Source organism: Lagenorhynchus albirostris, chromosome 8 (assembly GCF_949774975.1).
Source record: "Lagenorhynchus albirostris chromosome 8, mLagAlb1.1, whole genome shotgun sequence".
Lineage (NCBI taxonomy): Eukaryota > Metazoa > Chordata > Mammalia > Artiodactyla > Delphinidae > Lagenorhynchus > Lagenorhynchus albirostris.
The window spans coordinates 57,155,995-57,176,640 of record NC_083102.1 but is presented as its reverse complement, the minus strand read 5'-3'; the positions used below and the strand labels follow the sequence as shown (position 1 = coordinate 57,176,640).

General features: G+C 37.0%; 1 long non-coding RNA gene across 1 annotated transcript in view; it reads right to left on the bottom strand.

Moving 5' to 3' along the window:
* Positions 1 to 423: 423 nt before the first annotated feature.
* LOC132524250 (uncharacterized) overlaps positions 424 to 20,646 on the bottom strand; it is a 93,864-nt gene continuing 73,641 nt past the window's right edge. The window contains exons 2-3 of the long non-coding RNA XR_009541830.1: positions 9,642 to 9,688; positions 424 to 470 (exon numbers count right to left, since the gene is read on the bottom strand). This is a non-coding gene — a long non-coding RNA (uncharacterized LOC132524250). The remainder of the gene's footprint in view (positions 471 to 9,641; positions 9,689 to 20,646) is intronic.

Here is a 20,646-nt window from a genome sequence, read left to right as displayed (position 1 = left end):
TCATTCTAATGAGAGGGATCTGCAATTTTATGTTTGGTATAAGTAGCCTGAAACAGTTATTTGAACTAGAATACTTACAACACCTTGAGCAAATATCCAAACAAAACCTACACTTATTTTCCCCTTTAACTAAATGAAAAACTATTTTTAAAATTTTCAGCAGCTTTGATAAAGATGTTAACAGTCATTTTGAAGGACAGGTTGGGTACAATAACAAGCTAGTCATTTGGCAGGAGTAGGTCAAGTACAACAAAGGACTGAAGGTTTCTATTGAATTCCCAGAGGAACTACTGAACTCTGGTCAAGAACTACAAGAACTCGGGTCACAAGATGGACCCGATCCTCAGGTCTTACCTTCTCTTCCTCTTACCTTCTCTTCCTAGTAACCGTTGAACAAGGATGACTTACAGTTATAATACTGTAGCCAGATCCAGAATCATTCTGGGACATCACCAATATTGATTCAATACCTGAATGACAAATAGGAAAGAACATATGCAACTTCACTGGAATTTTAGAGAGGTAGAAGGCAGAGCAAACTTGTCCTTCTTTCCATTTTGGTCTCTGATTTCATCAGAAAAGATGTTAAATGTAGCCACTGAACTTTGAATTTTCAAATTTTGGTTATAAACTATTTCTTTATTTGCTTATGGTGATTATAATTGAAACGGTAATGTAGGGTCCTAGCTCAAAGCATAGAGTCACCTCTTCTCTGTCGTTTGTGGAGATTCACTGTCACGCTGGCTATTGGGGAAGGACAGAAAAACAAGCTCCTAGCGCCTAAGGGAAGGAATTCTTAGCCCTTAATTCACTTTTCAAAGCCCAGGCAGAATATTAAGGTAATTGGCCCAATCTAAAGCATATAATCTATTTTTCTTTCTCTCCCAACTGCTTCCCAGTACCATTAGGTTCTTATGTCAAGGTTTTCTGAGAAATAAAGCAATTATATTAATGTTGTCAATCACTGCTGCCAGGCTGATCAATAAAAACAATGTTAATCTTACTAATTAATTGCTAGCAGTCACCTAACTAACTTGAAGAAACTATTAGTTGCACAAAACTGAATAAGGAAATGCTCTAAGTGATTTTTATAATGTGCTACTTAAAAAACAAAAGATTTCAATTCCTCTCTAAAATACAATCTTTCAGCTCTAAAGTGAAAAACAGTAGCCTCTTCTATTTGGTTTTTGATGAGAGTATATATTTTTATTGCAATTATCATTCAAGGCTGCTGACAGCAAATATAGCTGGAATGTTCACTACAGATGTGCTATTTGTGTAAAAGTTATCTGAATAATTTTGGTCTGACAGAGCCGGGCAAAGGTAACCCCTTCTCAGGCCCCATTATGGTTGCATAGTCACCAGGGTCATCCTGATTTAGGGGCTTCTGGTTTAACAATAGCCAAAGGGGCTTCTTTGCTTGGGTTTTTTTGGAAACAAAGAAATCATTTAAATATTCCTTTAAAAGGTTGGTTTATTGTATTGAGATTAAAAATTTAGTTCTGCTCTATGTGCAGGTTAAAACGTCATGAACGTTTTTACCCAGGTTGAGGCACTACTTGGGAAGGCAACCTTGGTTTCTTGACTGAAATTGTTTATGTTGGGAGCGTATTTTTCGGGGACTGTAGGCAATCTGAAATTTACACAGTATCTCTAACATGGCAATTTTTTGTTTTTAATTTTAAAAAATCATATGATGGGCTTCCCTGGTGGTGCAGTGGTTAAGAATCCACCTGCCAATGCAGGGGACATGGGTTCGAGTCCTGGTCGGGGAGGATCCCACATGCCGTGGAGCAACTAAGCCCGCGTGCCACAACTACCGAAGCCTGCGCGCCTACAGCCCGTGCTCCGCAACAAGAGAAGCCACCGCAATGGGAAGCCTGTGCACCACAACGAAGAGTAGCCCCCACTCGCCGCAACCAGAGAAAGCCCACACACAGCAACGAAGACCCAACACAGCCAAAAATAAAAATAAACAAAATAAATAAATTTATATTAAAAAAATCATATGAGGAGTTAAAATGCTGATTCCCGGGTTGGTCTACTAGGAGGTCTAGTTCAGTAGGTCAGGTATCAGGAACAAAAATCTGCATTTGACTGTGGCCCATGCTCTGAGAATCGTGACTATGAATCTGAATGGAGAGCCCAGCCCGTTCCAGACATTGAGCTCTCTGAACCTCATCAAATCTTAAACTCCGAGTGCTGAGCTCTTCTGAACACTCGACTCCAGGAGGCTGAGGATGGCAATGGGGGTTGGCAGTTCCTTCAGGAGTTTGGGGAGTTGAGAAGGGAGGGGGGTGGTGGTAGCAGCAATAACCACTTAAACATGGAGAATGCTTAAAGTTAGTGTTTAGTTGGTGACTGCTGGAATAGCAGGCCTCTGGCTTTTGTGGATTTAACATAGTTTCAACAGTTTGCAGGTGATTTCATGGGTGCCTCAAATATTCATTTGTAACATTGCAAAGACAGGAAATTGAATTCATGTTCTGGAAAGCTGGTGTAAACACAAGTCTTTTAGCTAGGAGGTAGGCAAGGCCCTCTAACCAACATCTCCATCTATTCTCACAAACTAAGGCTTCTAAAGTGATAAGAAAAATTTTGCTTTTCAGTGTCTACCATAGGGCGGGTCTGACTCATTTTTATTTTATTTTGTTTTCACTTAATGTTTCTGAAACAAAAGCCAGTTCTTTGGGCAATGATTTACAATGTGTTAATTTCTGCTGTATAGCAAAGTGATTCAGTCATACATATATATATATATATATACATTCTGTAAGTATTCTTATACTGTATTTACTATTTCTGTTTTTATATCATGGTAATGGAGGAGCACAAAAGTGACGGAGTGGCTGGTGAATTTTAATCCTCCTGAGAGCGAATCAGAATTAAAACGTGATGTTAAATCAGGGAAAAGATGGATTTCTCAAATGACTTTTAAATATGCCCTTTATGATGACAGTGATATTATTAACTGTCAGTGATAGAAGAGCAAAGTTTGAATAATTTTATTTTATTTTTTTCTCCACAAATTAAAACAAAAGTACCCCACTGGTTCTTTACTCAAATTAAAAATTATGAGACTTTAAGTAGGCATTAGGGAGTAGACAGAAAAGAGTAACGCTGGCAAGGAAATTGTATTTATATGCCAATGATGAATGATACCTCCTGCCTTTTTCATTCTTATACCATGGGCAGTGTTGTGGCCTAGTCTAGTATTACCTGAGGATTCATTTAGTAAATATATTTGATTGCCTACTATGTGCAAGGAATTGAACTATCAAATTGAGACATTTATCTTTCCTCAGGGACTTTACAATAGGAGAAGAAGGCATGGATATAATTTATCATAATCTAGGGCAGAAGGCAGATGTGGTATTAAAAATGCAAAACAACCGGTAGGACATAGCCAAGAGTCAATCAGAATGAACACTGCCCCAATCATATAGATGCCCGCAGTCAACAAGGGTTCCACCTGCAGAGGTGCATGCCAGGTGAATGTGTGTGCTAACAGAAGGTGACAGAGTTCTTAGGAGAGGGACAGACTGTGAATTCAGAAAATTCCCTTCTGGTTGAGGGTATCAGGGAGAAATATGGGGAGCTTTGAAGAATGGGTAGTATTTGATTAAAAATTAGATGTAGGAAACTGCCTGAGGAAAAAAAAGGCACGAATTCAGAGGAGTTCAGGGAATGCACCAAGGCCAATTAAATGTTTCAGCTTCAGTTTTCTAAATGGGGGGGACACTGCAGATGCGCTATGGGGTAGAGAGCTTGGTCAAGAGCTAGGAGAAATCCTAGGAGCCTGAAGACCAAGCCAGCCCCCGGAGGAAGGCGAAGGACTTGTTTGGACTAGTGGAAGGGTGCAGAGCATGCCAGGCTTCACCTGGTCTTGTTCCTGCAGGCTTTTGAGTAACAGAAGAAAGAGAAAACCTGGAAGGAAGATTAAACTGTACAGTTTCTGACCCTCTAGGCAAGAACGGACAAACAAAATCACTGTATTGAAAAGAAAAAGAAATCAGAAACGACACTGCTAAGTTGCCTACGTGAGGCAGGCTCAGAGCTCAAATCAGAGATCTGACAGTTACGGCAAAAACGAAAATCACATTTGCTACATACTCAGGTTTGTGACGTGAAATTCATACCTATGATGCATTTAAAGCCTTTAGCTCTTACTAAAAAAGGTGGCGATTATCAGTAGCTGGCAAACCTGTAAGATCTTCAAGACATCTAAATTAAATCTTCCGTTTGCCAGTTAAACTCTTTTTTTCTTTACCTGTTTCTGCTGGAGATAGAAAACAGATCCTGTTCCATCCTCTGTGTCTTTAATGATTTTTGTTGTTCAGGGCAATTCCTTTCTTCCTCCTCCAGCTGCCTATTTGTCAAAACGTAATCCTTTCAGTTTCTCTACATTGGATGATCTTCAAACTTAACTACAGAAGTAAAAGCTGAAAGTATGCCAAGGCGATGTTGAAAAAAATGAGGGTGGCATTTCAGAGAGGTACTGTATTCACACAAGTATAGTGATCCCAGCCCCATTTACTAAAACAGAAAAACAAGTTTCAGGAGGCCACAGATGACTCTCATTTGGCATTTAGACCTCAGAGTCAGTCTGACCCTTTTTATATTTATGAAGTTTCCATATGATTTTTTATTGCCTTCTAGTCTGACTTGGTACTTACTTGAAACATCAACCTAAATGTTCACTTTCAGTTTGAATGGGTCATTGTGCATTCCAAGCCTCTGAGTCCTTGGTAAAGTCATAGGTGTTTCTTCTCTGGCAGCAGAAGTCTTGCAATTTGGGAAAGTTGTGTGAAAATTACAATTCACATATTCCCATGATGCGCAATGATTTTATTTTTAGTGTCTTCCGACATTATGAAAGAATCTAACCACTCTCACGGGATTTCTGGCTGGTAATTTCCAAATAAGAGTGAGGAGGGATGTTCTTCCTTTTGTTTGGGGACAGAAAATATTTGTCTGATCTGTTGGCATCTTGACGTCAGAGCACTTCCTGAAACTTCTAAGAAATAGGGCAGTGCATGCGCACTCTGTCTCATAGATGGTAGGCATATGTAGCTGATGGAGCAAACCACAGGAATAAGTTACCTTTCACTTTAATATGTAATCTGAGGAACCCCAGAAATACACAAATCTGGCCTTGGAAGCACTCAATGCAAGGGAAGGAATCTACAGGATTGTCTTTATCCCTTGGTGAGCACCTTCCACGGTACTATCTCTTGAAATCAAGCTAGATGACGCTGCTATTTATCATCTAAGCAAGAAAAGTCAACATTCTATTTGTGTTTTGTATCTGTCATACTTCGTGGCTCATTTTTCTATGTTGAGGATTAACGCATTGGTTCCTGCAAATGAAAATATACTCTGATTCCTGCTAGACAGAAATTCTGCAGGTGGTGACATGGCTGAATGTAATAGTACCTGTTGTTGGGGATACTTTGTTTAAAAACCCCAGGGGAGAAATAAGAAAACAGAAGATGACCAGCATTTAATAGGTTATGTTCATCACCTTCATAGCCTTTCTTTCTTTCCTTAAATTCCCCTCTTAATTTCCAGAGCAAGCTATTTCTTCTTTTTGCTATCTGTTATTTTAAAAAAAAAAACAAAAAACACCGCTACGTGCACCTGGCGCTCAAGCAGGGCCCTGGTTACTGAGCAGTGAACTGGTGTGTGAGTCCATCCTGAGGCTTGGTGTATAAACTAGAATAAATCTCTTTTGAAAAAGGTACTTCACTATGCTTTACAAAAACGTAGATTTTGTTGCATTTTCAACTTTCTTTAATTCATTAAGGGTGTAAAATTCACTTTTAATTTGGTTGTTTCTATTTCATCCAATCTTCCATATCCATGTAGCATATGCACCTTGACTATTCCTGGATAATTTTCAAAATATGGCTGAATGTATACCTAAAATTTCTATTCTTAAAGACTGTCTGGAGGAATTCAAACATATATTTTAACAAATGAATGCTTATGAATTATTTAAATGACCAGTTTCAGCAATATTTAACTTATTTATTCAATACAGTTTTATAGTTTTAAAAAACGTGTTATTTTGTTTTATAAACTCAGCAATTACTCAAGGGAATTTGGAAAAGAAAGAATGAAGAAATTATTTTGCATGTTTTCTCACATTCAGAGATAAACACTGTTAATATTTAAGTTTTTTTCAATGTTGGTGTATATTTATAACCTTTTTCACATGCCAATATATTCGGAGCTTTTCTCCCATGTTATTAAATATTTCTAAATAAATTTTTTACGATTTAATAGCATTTCATCAAACAAAAGCGCCTAATTCTAATGTTTTTGTTCTTGCTCGTTTAGCTACCTTTCATTTTTTGCTGTTATAATCACATTATGATGAATATTTTTATGCACATATATTTTTGTTCATATTTAATTATTTCTTTAGAAATTAGAAATAGAAATTTCCTGAGGGTTAAATTCTTGAATTAAAAAATATTAATGGGTAGAAGACCTAAATAGACATTTCTCCAAAGAAGATAAACAGACTGCCAACAAACACATGAAAGAATGCTCAACATCATTAATCATTAGAGAAATGCAAATCAAAACTACAATGAAATATGATCTCACACCAGTCAGAATGGCCATCATCAAAAAATCTAGAAACAATAAATGCTGGAGAGGGTGTGGAGAAAAGGGAACACTCCTGCACTGCTGGTGGGAATGTGAATTGGTACAGCCACTATGGAGAACAGTATGGAGGTTCCTTAAAAAACTACTAATAGAACTACCACATGACCCAGCAATCCCACTACTGGGCATATACCCTGAGAAAACCATAATTCAAAAAGAGTCATGTACCAAAATGTTCATTGCAGCTCTATTTACAATAGCCCGGAGACAGAAACAACCTAAGTGCCCATCATCGGATGAATGGATAAAGAAGATGTGGCACATATATACAATAGAATATTACTCAGCCATAAAAAGAAATGAAATTGAGCTATTTGTAATGAGGTGGATAGACCTAGAGTCTGTCATACAGAGTGAAGTTAACTCAGAAAGAGAAAGACAAATACCGTATGCTAACACATGTATATGGAATTTAAGAAAAAAAATGTCATGAAGAACCTAGGGGTAAGACAGGAATAAAGACACAGACCTACTGCAGAACGGACTTGAGGATATGGGGAGGGGGAAGGGTGAACTGTGACAAAGGGAGAGAGAGGCATGGACATATATACACTAAAAAACGTAAGGTAGATAGCTAGTGGGAAGTAGCCACATAGCACAGGGATATCAGATCGGTGCTTTGTGACCGCCTGGAGGGCTGGGATAGGGAGGGTGGGAGGGAGGGAGACGCAAGAGGGAAGAGATATGGGAACATATGTATATGTATAACTGATTCACTTTGTTATAAAGCAGAAACTAACACACCATTGTAAAGCAATTATACCCCAATAAAGATGTTTAAAAATATATATATATTGACATTTTAAAACAATATACATTGTCAAACTACCCTTCATAATTTTCCCTGCCAATTTAGTTTCTTCAAAAGTGACTCAAAGTACTTTTTTTTTTTTTAAAGCAGAATATTTTTCCAGTGAAGGAAGGTTTTAACTTAAAGAAAAGGTGTTAATAATTTCAGGGCCTGTACTAGGTGCTGGTGAAATAGAGAACCCTGTAAGGTCTTTTTCTAATTGCTGGCCCCTTAATAATTTCTCCTGTTGTGGGTTGAATGGTTGTTCCCTGAAACAACCACCAAAGGTTTTGCTTTGTTCTGTTTTGTTGTTATTTGTTTGTTTTATGTTTCAGGGGAAGAATAATTCCTAGTACTTTTGGAAGACTTCTCTTATTATCAGTGTCTCAGGCCAATTAAATGTCATGGAACCTCTGATAGCCATGATTTCTGAAAGAAATGGAGTGGCACCTATGTGTTCAAGAATTTCTCTTCTAAGGCTCTCCTTTTTATCAGGTTCTGTTTAATTGTCCCCGGGTACTCCCAAAGGCCTCCAAAACTATGGGAAGATCAAAACAAAAGCCCTAGTGACAGATTATAAGGGACTCTGCCTTATGCTTTCATCTATTGTCACACCCTGTCAACTTTTCATTAAATTTCTGCCAGAAGAAGTCCCATACAATTTTCACACATCCTTCTCCTGTTCCAGCCTTGACCATGACATGCTTCTTCCCTGGAACATCCTTTCTCAAACCAGAACGTCTATAAATCCTAAACTTGGCTTAAAACTTGGTAGCTTTACAAATCTTCTAAATATACCACGCTCATTTTAGTCCCCTCTTTAGGGGTCTTTTGTTATAAAAATGTTTGTCTAAAAATCACAGAGGCATGAAATTGATTTGATTAAATTATTAGTCTCCTGAAAAGTCCCCATTTTTGTTTTATTATATTATTTTTTCTTCTCCCTTAGTTCCCCATACTCAATCCTATTCCTTGCTTCCTCTTTGGTACCCACTCTCTCTTTATTTAATGAATGTCCTTTGACGGATATCTGTGTACCTTTAAAAAATATAACGTATTATTATGTGGATGGGGTTTACATCAACCGACATTGTATATGAATTCCATACTGTTTATTGCTTTTTAAAATCAACATCAAGTTATTGAGATCTGCTCATGCTACTATATTTAAATCTAATTAATTACTTCTGACTACTGCCTTGTATTCTATTGATGGCATATACCATATTTTAGTTATTCACACACCTCTTGTAAAGCTTTCCTAAAACACCTATTTTTACTATCATAAAAAGTGCTGCTGGGGCCTCCCTGGTGGCGCAGTGGTTGGGAGTCCGCCTGCCGATGCAGGGGACACGGGTTCGTGCCCCGGTCCGGGAGGATCCCACGTGCTGCGGAGCGGCTCGTCCCGTGAGCCATGGCCGCTGAGTCTGCGCGTCCGGAGCCTGTGCTCCACAACGGGAGAGGCCACAACAGTGAGAGGCCCGTGTACCGCAAAAAAACAAACAAACAAAAAAAACAAAAAAAAAAGTGCTGCCATTAATTTTTTGACACAGTTCCTTGTATACGTGAAATTTCCTTCACCGGTCACAGGGCTTCTTTCAGATTATGCTTAATAGTGGTAAACTGGTTCTGGATTTTGGAAACATCTTACAACTATTCAAAATGAAGTGATTGATCAAGCTCAAGAATATCACTTTCAATTTGATTTGCTTATATGGTTAAAGGGTTTTTGCTTGATGGTTGTTTGTTTTTGCTATCTACTCTCAATTTCTATAGAAACAGTGTATAAAAGTATCGGCGGATACCGGCTTGCAAGTCAAAATGACTGTTTCAAATACTAGCTCCAATTCTATCTCAACATCTGTGTTGGTTAAATAGGGATGAGAAAAAAACAATGGTGAGTACTAACTTACCAATAGAGGTATTTTCAAGATAATATGAGTTAGTAGTACCTGGCACTGAATAAGTATTTACTACATAGCCGCTGGCATCGTCATAATTATCATTAGCTAAATTATCCCATATTACCTAATAGACTGGAACCTATGTGAGAAAGCTACTTCCTCAGTCTCACTTGTTTGATTATTTTCTTTAAGACTGTTACTGGCAGTCAGACCCATCTTTCCTTATGAGACAATATAGTGAGCCTGGGGAAATAGAATTTTGTACATACTTTTCTTCTGTTCCTCCTTGGATTTTAATTCTTTCTTCATTATACACCTGTCAATCAGAAAATGAAATTACTTAGAGACACACATATTTATCCCATATACTTTAGAGGCAAACGAGTAATTACTTCTCTGTCTCCCAGACTTAAGGGTTTATCCTCAGCTCGCTGCCCCCAGCAATCCCACAAGCAGGTAAACACAGTAAATATTTCTGTGACATTTACTAACGACCGAGTTCAATTAGTATGTGTTTAAAATGTGCAAGAGAAACAGAAGAATCCTATCTTTAAATTTTTGTCAGCTCCTAAAGAATAAATTATAGCTTATATCCAATATACAGCTCACAGACCCTGGCATGCCACTAGGTAGCATTTTTTTTTTTGGCATTTAATAGTATGTCTTCATTGTTTTTCTGATTATAAAAATATTAGTATACATATTATATAAAACTAAAACATTACAGAAAAATATAAACCTGGAAACGAATATCCCCAGTAATTCTATCTCCAGAGATAACTGTTAACTGTTTGGCATGATTTGGGGCACAATTTTTCCCATGCAAGAATAATATAAATATGAATAGTAAGAATTTTTAACCTTCAACAACAAAAAAATTTCCTCAAATTGAGGCTATTGTTTCAGAATTAATGACTTAAATAAACATCTTATATTACCAAATTATAGGCAACACTAACTACCCCACTAGCTTCTAGTTATCGGAAATAGAATCCTTTCGAGTATTTTCTACAACTTGAAATTTGAACCTTCTCAATTCCCTGCTCTTTGTTGGCAGGCTTGCAGGGACATTTAGAGCTAAAAGACCTATGGACATTAGATTTGGGTAAAAGGCTTGAGGCTAGAGGGAGAGGGGATCTTTAAAATTACTCTTTTTTTTCCTACGGAAATTTTCTCTAAATTTTCAAGATCAAAAATAGAAGAGAGGAGAAGACAGGAGAGCAGAGAGAAAACAGTTTGACAAAACCATGTTTGGCTAGGATTAGCATTATAATCTGAGGTGACACTCTAAATCATTTGATGTTAAACCGTTAGAATATGAAGGCTGGCCCTCGTGTTCCTGTCAGTTCTATGCTGTAGAAGTTATCTTATAGATAAAGGTGGCCAAGGTGGCCCTAGACTCTGGATAGATTTCTGGAGGGGTTGTGGGAGCAGTCAGAGGTGTGGAGTGAAGTTGGAAGTAAGGTAACAACTGAGAAAATAAAAGCACTCTTCCAGCCTTTTGAGGTCCCCAGGTGGAGGGGGCAAAGGTGTATGGATAAGAAGGTTGGAGCAAAAGATAGGTGCCTCTGACTTATTACAATCATCATTGTACATAGTAAACATTAACAATAACCATTTACCAACAGAGAAGAAAACTAATATGAAAGTTAGATACTGAGTTCATGTCACTGCATGCCAGAAATAAGGTAGCAGGTTCAGAATGTAGTAACTTATCAACAGTGTTGGGGTCGCAGTAGTTTTGTGGAGTATTGGCAGTGATAAATGATTCAGGAGTAGTAGTGCCATCAAAGTAAACAGCTTCCATTTCCATCACTGACTGTCCACAGACTTAGGTGGCTCTGTTAGATTGAAATGCATGGTACCATATATGGGGAGAATTATCCTGAGTTTGCTTTATGACAGATGGTAAGAAAATACACTTTAACATGCAGGTTATGTTCAAACCAGCAAAAGGTTAGGGTCATGAGAATTTTCTTTTAGATGGTTGTCCTGTTTTTAGAGTATGACATCATATCATTAAGTAAATTAAATCTAGCCCCTACGCAGTAGTACCTCAAACTACTTCCTTCCTAATACACACGTTGGCTTTCTCTCTTCCCGATGATTACATCTGTTCCAGGAATAAGCACCAACATGTATAATGCTGTTTATTTGCTGCAAATCATTTAGCTCCTTAATAAAACTCATCCATATTCAATTCAGCCTATATGAGTCACACCTCACTGTTAGCCTATATGAGTCACACCTCACTGTTAGCCAGAATATTAATATTTCAAGATATAATCCAATCTAGGTCAGGAGGTACTATGAGGACAATTCACCAATTTACAGAGTTTCCTCTTTATTCTGTCTGGGTCTCTTCTACTGAGCATAACTGATTAGTCATGATGTTTTCTTCGTGGATACAAAATTGCTGAAATCAATCAATTGTAAGTATCCAAGTCTGATTAGCTGTATATAAAATCAGGCTAATTCTGTAACTGGAACCAAATTAACAGTTTTTGGACATGTATTTAGTATACTTAGCATATAAGTTAGAACTGTACGTCCTGAGACTTTTTCAAGACCTTTTATCTTTGTAGAAAAAAGCAGGAAGGAAAAGAAGGAAAAAGAGGAAAGAGGGAGGCAGGCAGGAAGGAAAGAGTTGAGCTATCCTCATTTCTCACCAGCCAGGAGAAGGGGCGTTAAAATAAACATCAAGGGTCAAAAAGGCAGCCTGAGTTGTGGACTGATGTCGCAGATACATGACAAATATTTCCGATTTATCAGAAAAAAAAATCATTAAAACTGCAACTGTGAAGCTTCAAAGTCTATGTCCAAATCTAAGGACTGGTGTTGCACAGCTGGTACCAGTTAAAAGTAACAAGTTACTTACCCTACTTCCTACCTGCCTGCGAAAGTACCTTGGTCTACAAGACTCCTAGCACAAGACTCAGAGTGGCAGCTGTGATGTGCTGTACCAAAGATGGGTCCTCCCTGCTCATATACATAAGCTTATGAACATAAGCCCAGCTGCAATATCTGCAGTATGATTATTCTTTGTTTTCTAAGTCTTATATTCATAGTTACATGTGTGCACCGGCGCTGAATTCTTCCCTCCCTCCCTTTCTTCTTTCCCTCTCTCCTCAAATATTAATTGAATATCCATTGTATTTCAGACAAAACCCTGTCCTCTGCAAGTACACAGTCTGTGAGGGACAGAAACATGGGAACAAATAATTAAAAGCTGATGCAGTAGTAAAGTGAGCTATATTGACTGAAGTGAAGCAGATACATGACAAATATTTCCGATTTATCCGAAAAAGAGATCATTAAAACTTCAACTGTGTAGCTTCAAGGTCTATGTCCAAATCTAAGCAGGAAAAAAAATGAGAGAACACAATATTTCAGAACGGTTTGTAATGAAAAATCTGTACAAAAGTATTTACATAACCAGGAGAAGCCTCTAGAGAAAGGGAGAATTTGCGGGTAAATTAATGAAATGGATTCATAGAAAAAAGGCAGAATTCTGGGAGGCCCAAAGGTACACTTTACAATGAATAATTCCATCAGAATTATGTGTGCAAATTAGATCAATTAAAGTGAAAGATGCTCAGTCACATACTGGTCTAAGAGTTAGATGTTGGGGGAATAGAACTAAAACCAATTCTCCCTGAAACTGTGGAGAACATCCCAGGTGGAAAACAACAATTCCTGAAGGAAAGAAAGTAAAAGTATTAGTTTCTTTCTTTCTTTTTTTTTTTTTTGAAGGTTAACAGTTTTTTTAAAAAAATCATGCACGTTTTGCCTGGCTATTTATACATTTCTACCCTCCTTGAACGACAACAGTAACAACAAAAACAGAAGAAAAAGGCACAAACCTTTGCTCATGAACTCAAAAAGGCCAACCAAAAGTTGGGCCCCAGTTGACCCTAATTTTCTCAAAATTTAGAGATTTAATCTCCTTCTTTGTTAGATTTTTTACACACTCAGTTAAATATTTCTTAACTAAAGAACTACAAGAGAGAAATGGGGAAACTGAACATGTTATTTCAAGACAAAGCAAATGTGTGAAAGTCCAGTGCATATTATAGACAAGGTGAATTGGTTTGCTATCACTATTTATTATAACTGTTTATTATTGTTCAAGCATCTATGGCAGCTAGATGATTCTTCAATTTCAGCTGGACTCACTCATGCGTATCTGGTCATCTGCAGGTTGGGTAAGCAGCTCTCCTGATCTAGATGGGGCTCCCTCACAAAATCAAGCATCAACTAACTAGAAACTGGGGGTGCCTCATTGCCCAGTAGACTAGCCCAGGCTTGTTCTTTTTTTTTTTAATAGATCTTTATTGGAGTATGATTACTTTACAATGTTGTGTTAGTTTCTGTTGTGCATGAAAGTAAATCAGCCATATGCATACATATGTCCTCATATCCCCTCCCTTGTGAGCCTCCCTCCCATCCTCCCTATCCCACCCCTCTAGGTCATCGCAAAGCACCAAGCTGATCTCCCTGTGCTATGCTGCTGCTTCCCACAAGCTATTTTACATTTGGTAGTGTATATACGTCGATGCTCCTCTCACTTCGCCCCAGCTTCCCCCTCCCACCCCATGTCCTCAAGTCCATTCTCTACGTCTACATCTTTATTCCTGCCCTTCAACTATGTTCATCAGTACCTCTTTTTTTTTTTTTTTTTAGATTCCATATATATGCATTAGCATATGGTATTTGTTTTTCTCTTTCTGACTTACTTCACTCTGTATGACAGACTCTAGGTCCATCCACCTCACTACGAATAACTCAATTTCATTTCTTTTTATGGCTGAGTAATATTCCATTGTACATATGTGCCACATCTTCTTTATCCATTCATTTGTTGATGGACATTTAGGTTGGTTCCATGTCCTGGCTATTGTAAATAGTGCTGCAGTGAACACTGTGGTACATGACTCTTTTTGAATTGTGGTGTTCTCAGGGTACATGCCCAGTAGTGGGATTGCTGGGTCGTATGGTAGTTCTATTTGTAGTTTTTTAAGGAACCTCCATACTGTTCTCCATAGTGGCTGTATCAATTTACATTCCCGCCAACAGTGCAAGATGGTTCCCTTTTCTCCACACCCTCTCCAGCATTTATTGTTTCTAGATGTTTTGATAATGGCCATTCTAACTGGTGTAAGGGGATATCTCATTGTAGTTTTGATTTGCATTTCTCTAATAATTAGTGATGTTGAGCATCTTTTCATGTGCCTCTCGGCCAGCTGTTATGTCTTCCTTGGTGAAATGTCTATTTAGGTCTTCTGCCCTTTTTTTAATTGGATTGTTTATTATTTTTGATATTGAGCTCCATGAGCTGTTAGTATATTTTAGAGACTAATCCTTTGTCTGTTGTTTCATTTGCAAACCAGGCTCGTTCTTAATAGTGGAGGCCAGGTTTTGAGAAAGTGGAGGTACATGAGATCTCTTGAGAATGTAGGTTTGGAACTGGTACACTGTTGTTTCCCCCACATTCTATTGGCCAAACAAGTCAGAAGGCAATCTCTTATTTGAGTAATGGGGAAATAGGAATTTCAAAGTCATATCTTAAAGAGTATGGATATAGGGAGACCGTTACTTGGGCCATCAGTGCAATCGGTCTCTCTCACAAGAGATAAGCAATCTTCAGGGAAACGACTTTTATTGTAGACAAATTATTATAGACTAGCGACATCAAAACCATTGCCCCATGAAATGATAGAAGCTGGGGAAAAAAGGAAACAAAAGTTAACTTCGGATCATGGAACAACCTGCCATTCATCAACCTCTCCTTATAACTGATGTTGTAATTACCAGTGGCTTTGGGTGTTGTTGGCTTTATGTTATATTGCTAGCACAATGATAGATAACACTGGATAACATTTATTAAACAGCTGCTATATATACCAAGTATTAATGCTAGGCAGACTATCTACCTATCTAATCTTTTTTAACCTTCAAAAATGAGCCTATGGTGTACAACTTATTATAGAGGAAGAAGAACTTCTCCAAGAAACAAGAACTTCTCCAAGAAAGAATAAGAACAAGAACTTCTCCAAGAAAACATCACTAGTAAATTAGAGGATTTGAATCTAGATCCCAAACACATGCTTTTTTTTCTTTTTAAAAGCATGAATGTTTAACTACATAGATAGACATTTACAGTGGACATCCTTATTATTTGCCTCTCTGGCATCTTCTCCCTCTTTTAGTGGCAGTCCCAAGTTTTATTTGAGACTTTTAGTTTTCATGGTGTCAGTGCCCTACAGGTGCTGAGCTCTCAGTCAATCAGTGTATTGCTTTCTTCTGGCCACTGTCATTTCTTTCTTCTGGTCCACACTTGGGCACCTAACTACTTAGTAATCTAATTGGAGCAATTCTCAGGCTCCTTCTAGGACCAGTGGCTCAACAAAGACAGGCTACCAGAAGTCCGCCACAGGTGCAGACAGTAAAGGGGTGCATGGTCCGTGGAGAATTTAAAAGCAATAGTAAAACTAAGTACACGTCAGTTGCTTTTATTATGACCATCTACTGGAAATTATAAGAAATGTTAATGAGGAACTACTACTCCCTCTCAATTTGTCTGCTCTGACTGCCAGCCCCTTTCCCTAACTGGAACATCCTGGGTAGGATTACTATGATGAAGAAACTGGCTTCTTTCTCCAGATTCAAATAGGGAAACCAAGCCCCAGGAATTGCTGGCAATTTCCTCTTATGAAAAATTTGGGCCTGAGCATGGAAACAGCCCAGGGGAAGTAGAACCAAACTGAGTCAAGCCACAGATGAAGTTACCTTGAGCCTAGGTTTTTTCAGTTTGCTTGAGTCAACAATGTCTTTCTCTCTCTTTTTTTTTTTTGTATACATATATCCCCATCCTCTTGGACCTCCCTCCCACCCCCCATTTTCTCTCTTTTTTAAAGACTCTGATTTGTTTCAGAAATCCAACCAACACAAGGAGAAAACATTCTGTTTTAAACCCAGAACATTAACGTTAAGGGTAGAAGTCTCTTTGACCACTATAATTAGTTTGTGTTTATTCTCTGGGCTTGACACACTTTTTCTGAAAAAGGGCCAGACAGTAAATACTTTGGCTTATGTTTTCTATTAATTAAATACTAATTAACTAATGGAAAGTTTTAGGCTTATATTTACTGTCTCTATACCAACTATTCAACTCTGCCATTGTAACCTGAAAGCATCAGGCTACATTTAAATTTAAAGTATCATTAAATTTTGCCATCGACAAAATTTAATCAAATGATTGTGACTGTATTCTAATAAAATTTTATGTACAATAAAATTTGAATTTCACATAATTTTCATGTGTTTCAAACTATTTTTCTTCTTCAGATTTTTCCTTCAACCATTTAAAATTTTAAAAACCATTCTTAGCCACAGACCTTACAAAACCAGACAAGCCACAGTTTGGTGACCCTTTTCTCCAGACTATTTAAAATATTAATATGCACATATATGTATCCATGGAAAATAGTTTCCTTTGAGATTTTGAAATGTATAGATGATATTGATTTACATATACCTTTCTACAACATACTTTTATAACTCAATAAAAGATTTTTAGAAATTTAACCATGTTCGGACTTCCCTGGTGGCACAGTGGTTAAGAATCCGCCTGCCAATGCAAGGGACACGGGTTCGAGCCCTGGTCTGGGAAGACCCCACATGCCGCAGAGCAACTAAGCCCGTGCGCCACAACTACTGAGTCTGCGCTCTACAGCCTGTGAGCCACAACTACTGAGCCTGCGTGCTGCAACTACTGAAGCCCGCGCGCCTAGAGCCCGTGCTCTGCAAGAGAAACCGTGCACTGCAATGAGAAGCCCACGTACCGCAATGACAGCAACGAAGACTGAACGCAGCCAGAAATTAATTAATTAAAAAAATTTAAGCATGTTAGTCCAAACCCTCCTTTTTAACTGCTTCTTACTAATATAACATTGATAATTCTAAGAGATACTTAGGCTATTTCTACCTTTTTGTAACAAACACTTTTACTTATGTCACCTTATTCCCAGGCATAGTACCTTTTCAGGGTAGGTGCCCAATTGTTCCTGGGAAATGTGTTATAAGCATTTGAAATTTTAAACTGTATGAGAGTATCGCATTCCTCACACCCTCATAAACATTTGATGTCATTAAACCTTTTAATATTTGACCATATGATAGATGAATATGTTGTTTGAAATGTTATTTCCCTGAATGTTATTGAGGATGAATACATTTTTACATCTGCATTGACCATTTGTAGTTTCTATGAATTGACTGTTCCTTTCTTTTGCTAATTGTTATTGTACCGCATGTCCTTTCTTATTGGTTTGTAGAAATTCTTTGTATATTCTTGATGAAAACCCTTTATCATTACATTGCAAATATTTTCTCTTCATATGTCTTTATCGTTCTTTCTATTAGTGATGTATTTCATCAATGAGAAGTTCTAACATTTGATACAGTCAAACATCAATTTTTGGTGTCAGAGGATCTTCCCCATTTCAAGGACATAAACTTAACCATTTTTACTTTCTTCTATTATTTTTATTTTTTGTCTTTTACATTAAGATATTTAATCCATCCAGAATTTAATGTTATAATTTCCATAAGGAAGAATATAATTATTTTTTCAAAATGATTAGACAGTTGCCTAGAAAGCATTTATTGAATAATCTGTCTTTTCTCCACTGATATAAAATGCTGCATCTATCATGTCTAATTTCCCAACTATGCATGGGCCATTCTCTGTATTATCTATTTAATTTCACTGATGTATTTGTTCCTTAGCCAATTTCAGAGTTTTAATTACTATACTTTATAAGATGTTTTAATGTCACACAGGGAAAATCCATCTTTTGTTTTTAAATATTGTCTTGGCTACCATTTTGCATTTTCTCTTGTACATGAATTTTAGAATTAAATTTTTAACTGCTGTGAAAAATTTTATTGGTATTTTATTTGGAATTAATTGAATTGATAAATTAATATGGTGACAATTGATAGTCATAAAATACTGAGTTTATGGATCCATAAATATATCTTTCTATATATGAAATCATTTTTTATGTCCTTCATTATCATTCTATATTTTTCCATGGATTTAGAAAAATTAACTGGTTATATTGCTAGCTATTTTGTTGTTTGTGTGCCTAGGAAAAATGACATCTTTTTTCTTACAATGGGTTATGTACGTCTCTAGACAAACTATCAATTTTTATACATAAATGAGACTGTCCTATAGTTTGCTGTAATTTGCTATCACTATTCATAGTATCATATTTGATTCCAGTGTTTTATGTGAATCAAAATAAATTTAGTGGCTTGCCACATTTTCCTATGCTCTGAAACAGTTTGTATAAGCTGGGAATTCCATGTTCCTGAAGGTTTGGTAGACATCACCTATAAAGGAATTAGGATTTAGTACCTTTTGAGGGTCAGGCATATATTTATTTGTAAAAACTGCACTGATTGCAATATATTCAATGGATGATGGTTTAATCAGGTATTCTACTTATTTGTGGCAGTTTTTATAATTTAAATTTTATTAGTAAATTGTGCAATTCATTTCATATTTATTGGTATCATATTGCACATATGACCCTTACTTTTCAAACCTCTTCTTTTGTGTAGTTATATCCTAGAATATTACTATTCTTCTAGTAGTTATTCCTAACTTAGAAACACATAATTTAATTTGTACTTTATAGTCAATATCAACATTTCACCAGCACCTATATCTAATATGCAGATGTAGATATCAATAATTTAGCTATATCTGTATATGCCTAGATACCCATTTTGCTTTAAAGTTTACAGTTGTTTACTGCATGCCTACTCAATGTCAGGCACTTTACTAACCAATCCACAAAATCCCACTGCAAAGTAGGCATTCTTATTCCCATTTTACCAAAAAGGAACTCAGAGAGCTTAAGCAAAGTATTCAGGATCTCATAGCTAGAAAGGCGGGCAACTGGGGCTTAAATGTAAATCAAAGCCTGTCCTATACCTAGCCCAAGCACTGTCCAGAAATCCAGTTTTGAATAGACTTTCATCTAGCTTCTGTCAAAAGTCAATTTAGGCCAAATGATACAATAACAGACTATGATGGCAAATTTAATCCCTGGTTGATCAACAGAATCAATTTAGAGGCTTTAAAATATACATAATTGTGTGAGTCCTGTTCCAAGATCTACTGAATCAGAATTTCTAGGAATAAGACCAATACATACATGCTTGATATTTTATATTTTGAAACATTCCCCAGATAATTCTGATGGTCCAGGTTTGGGAAGTGCTCATCCAAGGTTTACATTAATGATTCATTCCACTAAACTAATATTCCTCAAAAATATGGTCTATTGAGCTGATGCCCACTAAATAATAATCTCTCAGTCAGAAGTTCTGTAATTGTATCTTAAACAAGCTCCCTGGGTAATCTTGTGCACACTAAAGTTCAAGAACCATCACTATATGCTTACTGAGTTCTATCCTTAATATATCTTATTTTGGCTCCTTAGTATTTTCATAACTGACAAACTAATCTTGAGTTTTTGGCTTTGTAGAGGATCCAAAAACAATAACAAAACAAAAAACAGGTATATGGAGAACACGTCAACATTCTTTGTGAAATTATCATCAGCAAAATTCTATTGATTGTGACTTGAGAACCAAGCTGAAAGCTCAAGATAACTTGAAAGTTTCATTATATTAATTACACACGGGATGGTTTCTGGTCAAATTATTGTTCCTTTTTCTTCATCGCAGTTGTCCAATCATTGACATTTTGGGTCAGACAATGCTTTTTTGAAGGACGGGGAGTAGCTGTCCTATGCATTGTAAGACATTTAGCAGATTCCCTGGCCTCTTCCCACTACACAGCAGTAGCAATCCACCTACCCAGCTCCCCCCCGCCCCAACTGATAACTGAAAATGTCTTCAGACATTGCTAAATGTCCCCTGGAGGGCAAAATCACTCCCCAAATTGCCCACTGCATTACAGGATGGCTTATCTCTTCTCACTGACTTTATAGTTAAGACTCCTGCATGAGTATATGAATTATGAGCCATCTCAAGTAACTGTGGGAGTTGTGAATTATAAACACATTTGAAACAACAAATATTACAACTTTATTAAAAATCCATTCATAGATATATTCAGAAACTGAGTCTTTATATAATTATTAACAGATTCCAAAATAATTTAACAGATTCTTCACTTCAATATGACCTTTTGGAGACCTGTGAAATGACCTGCCATCCCAAGCTTGTTCT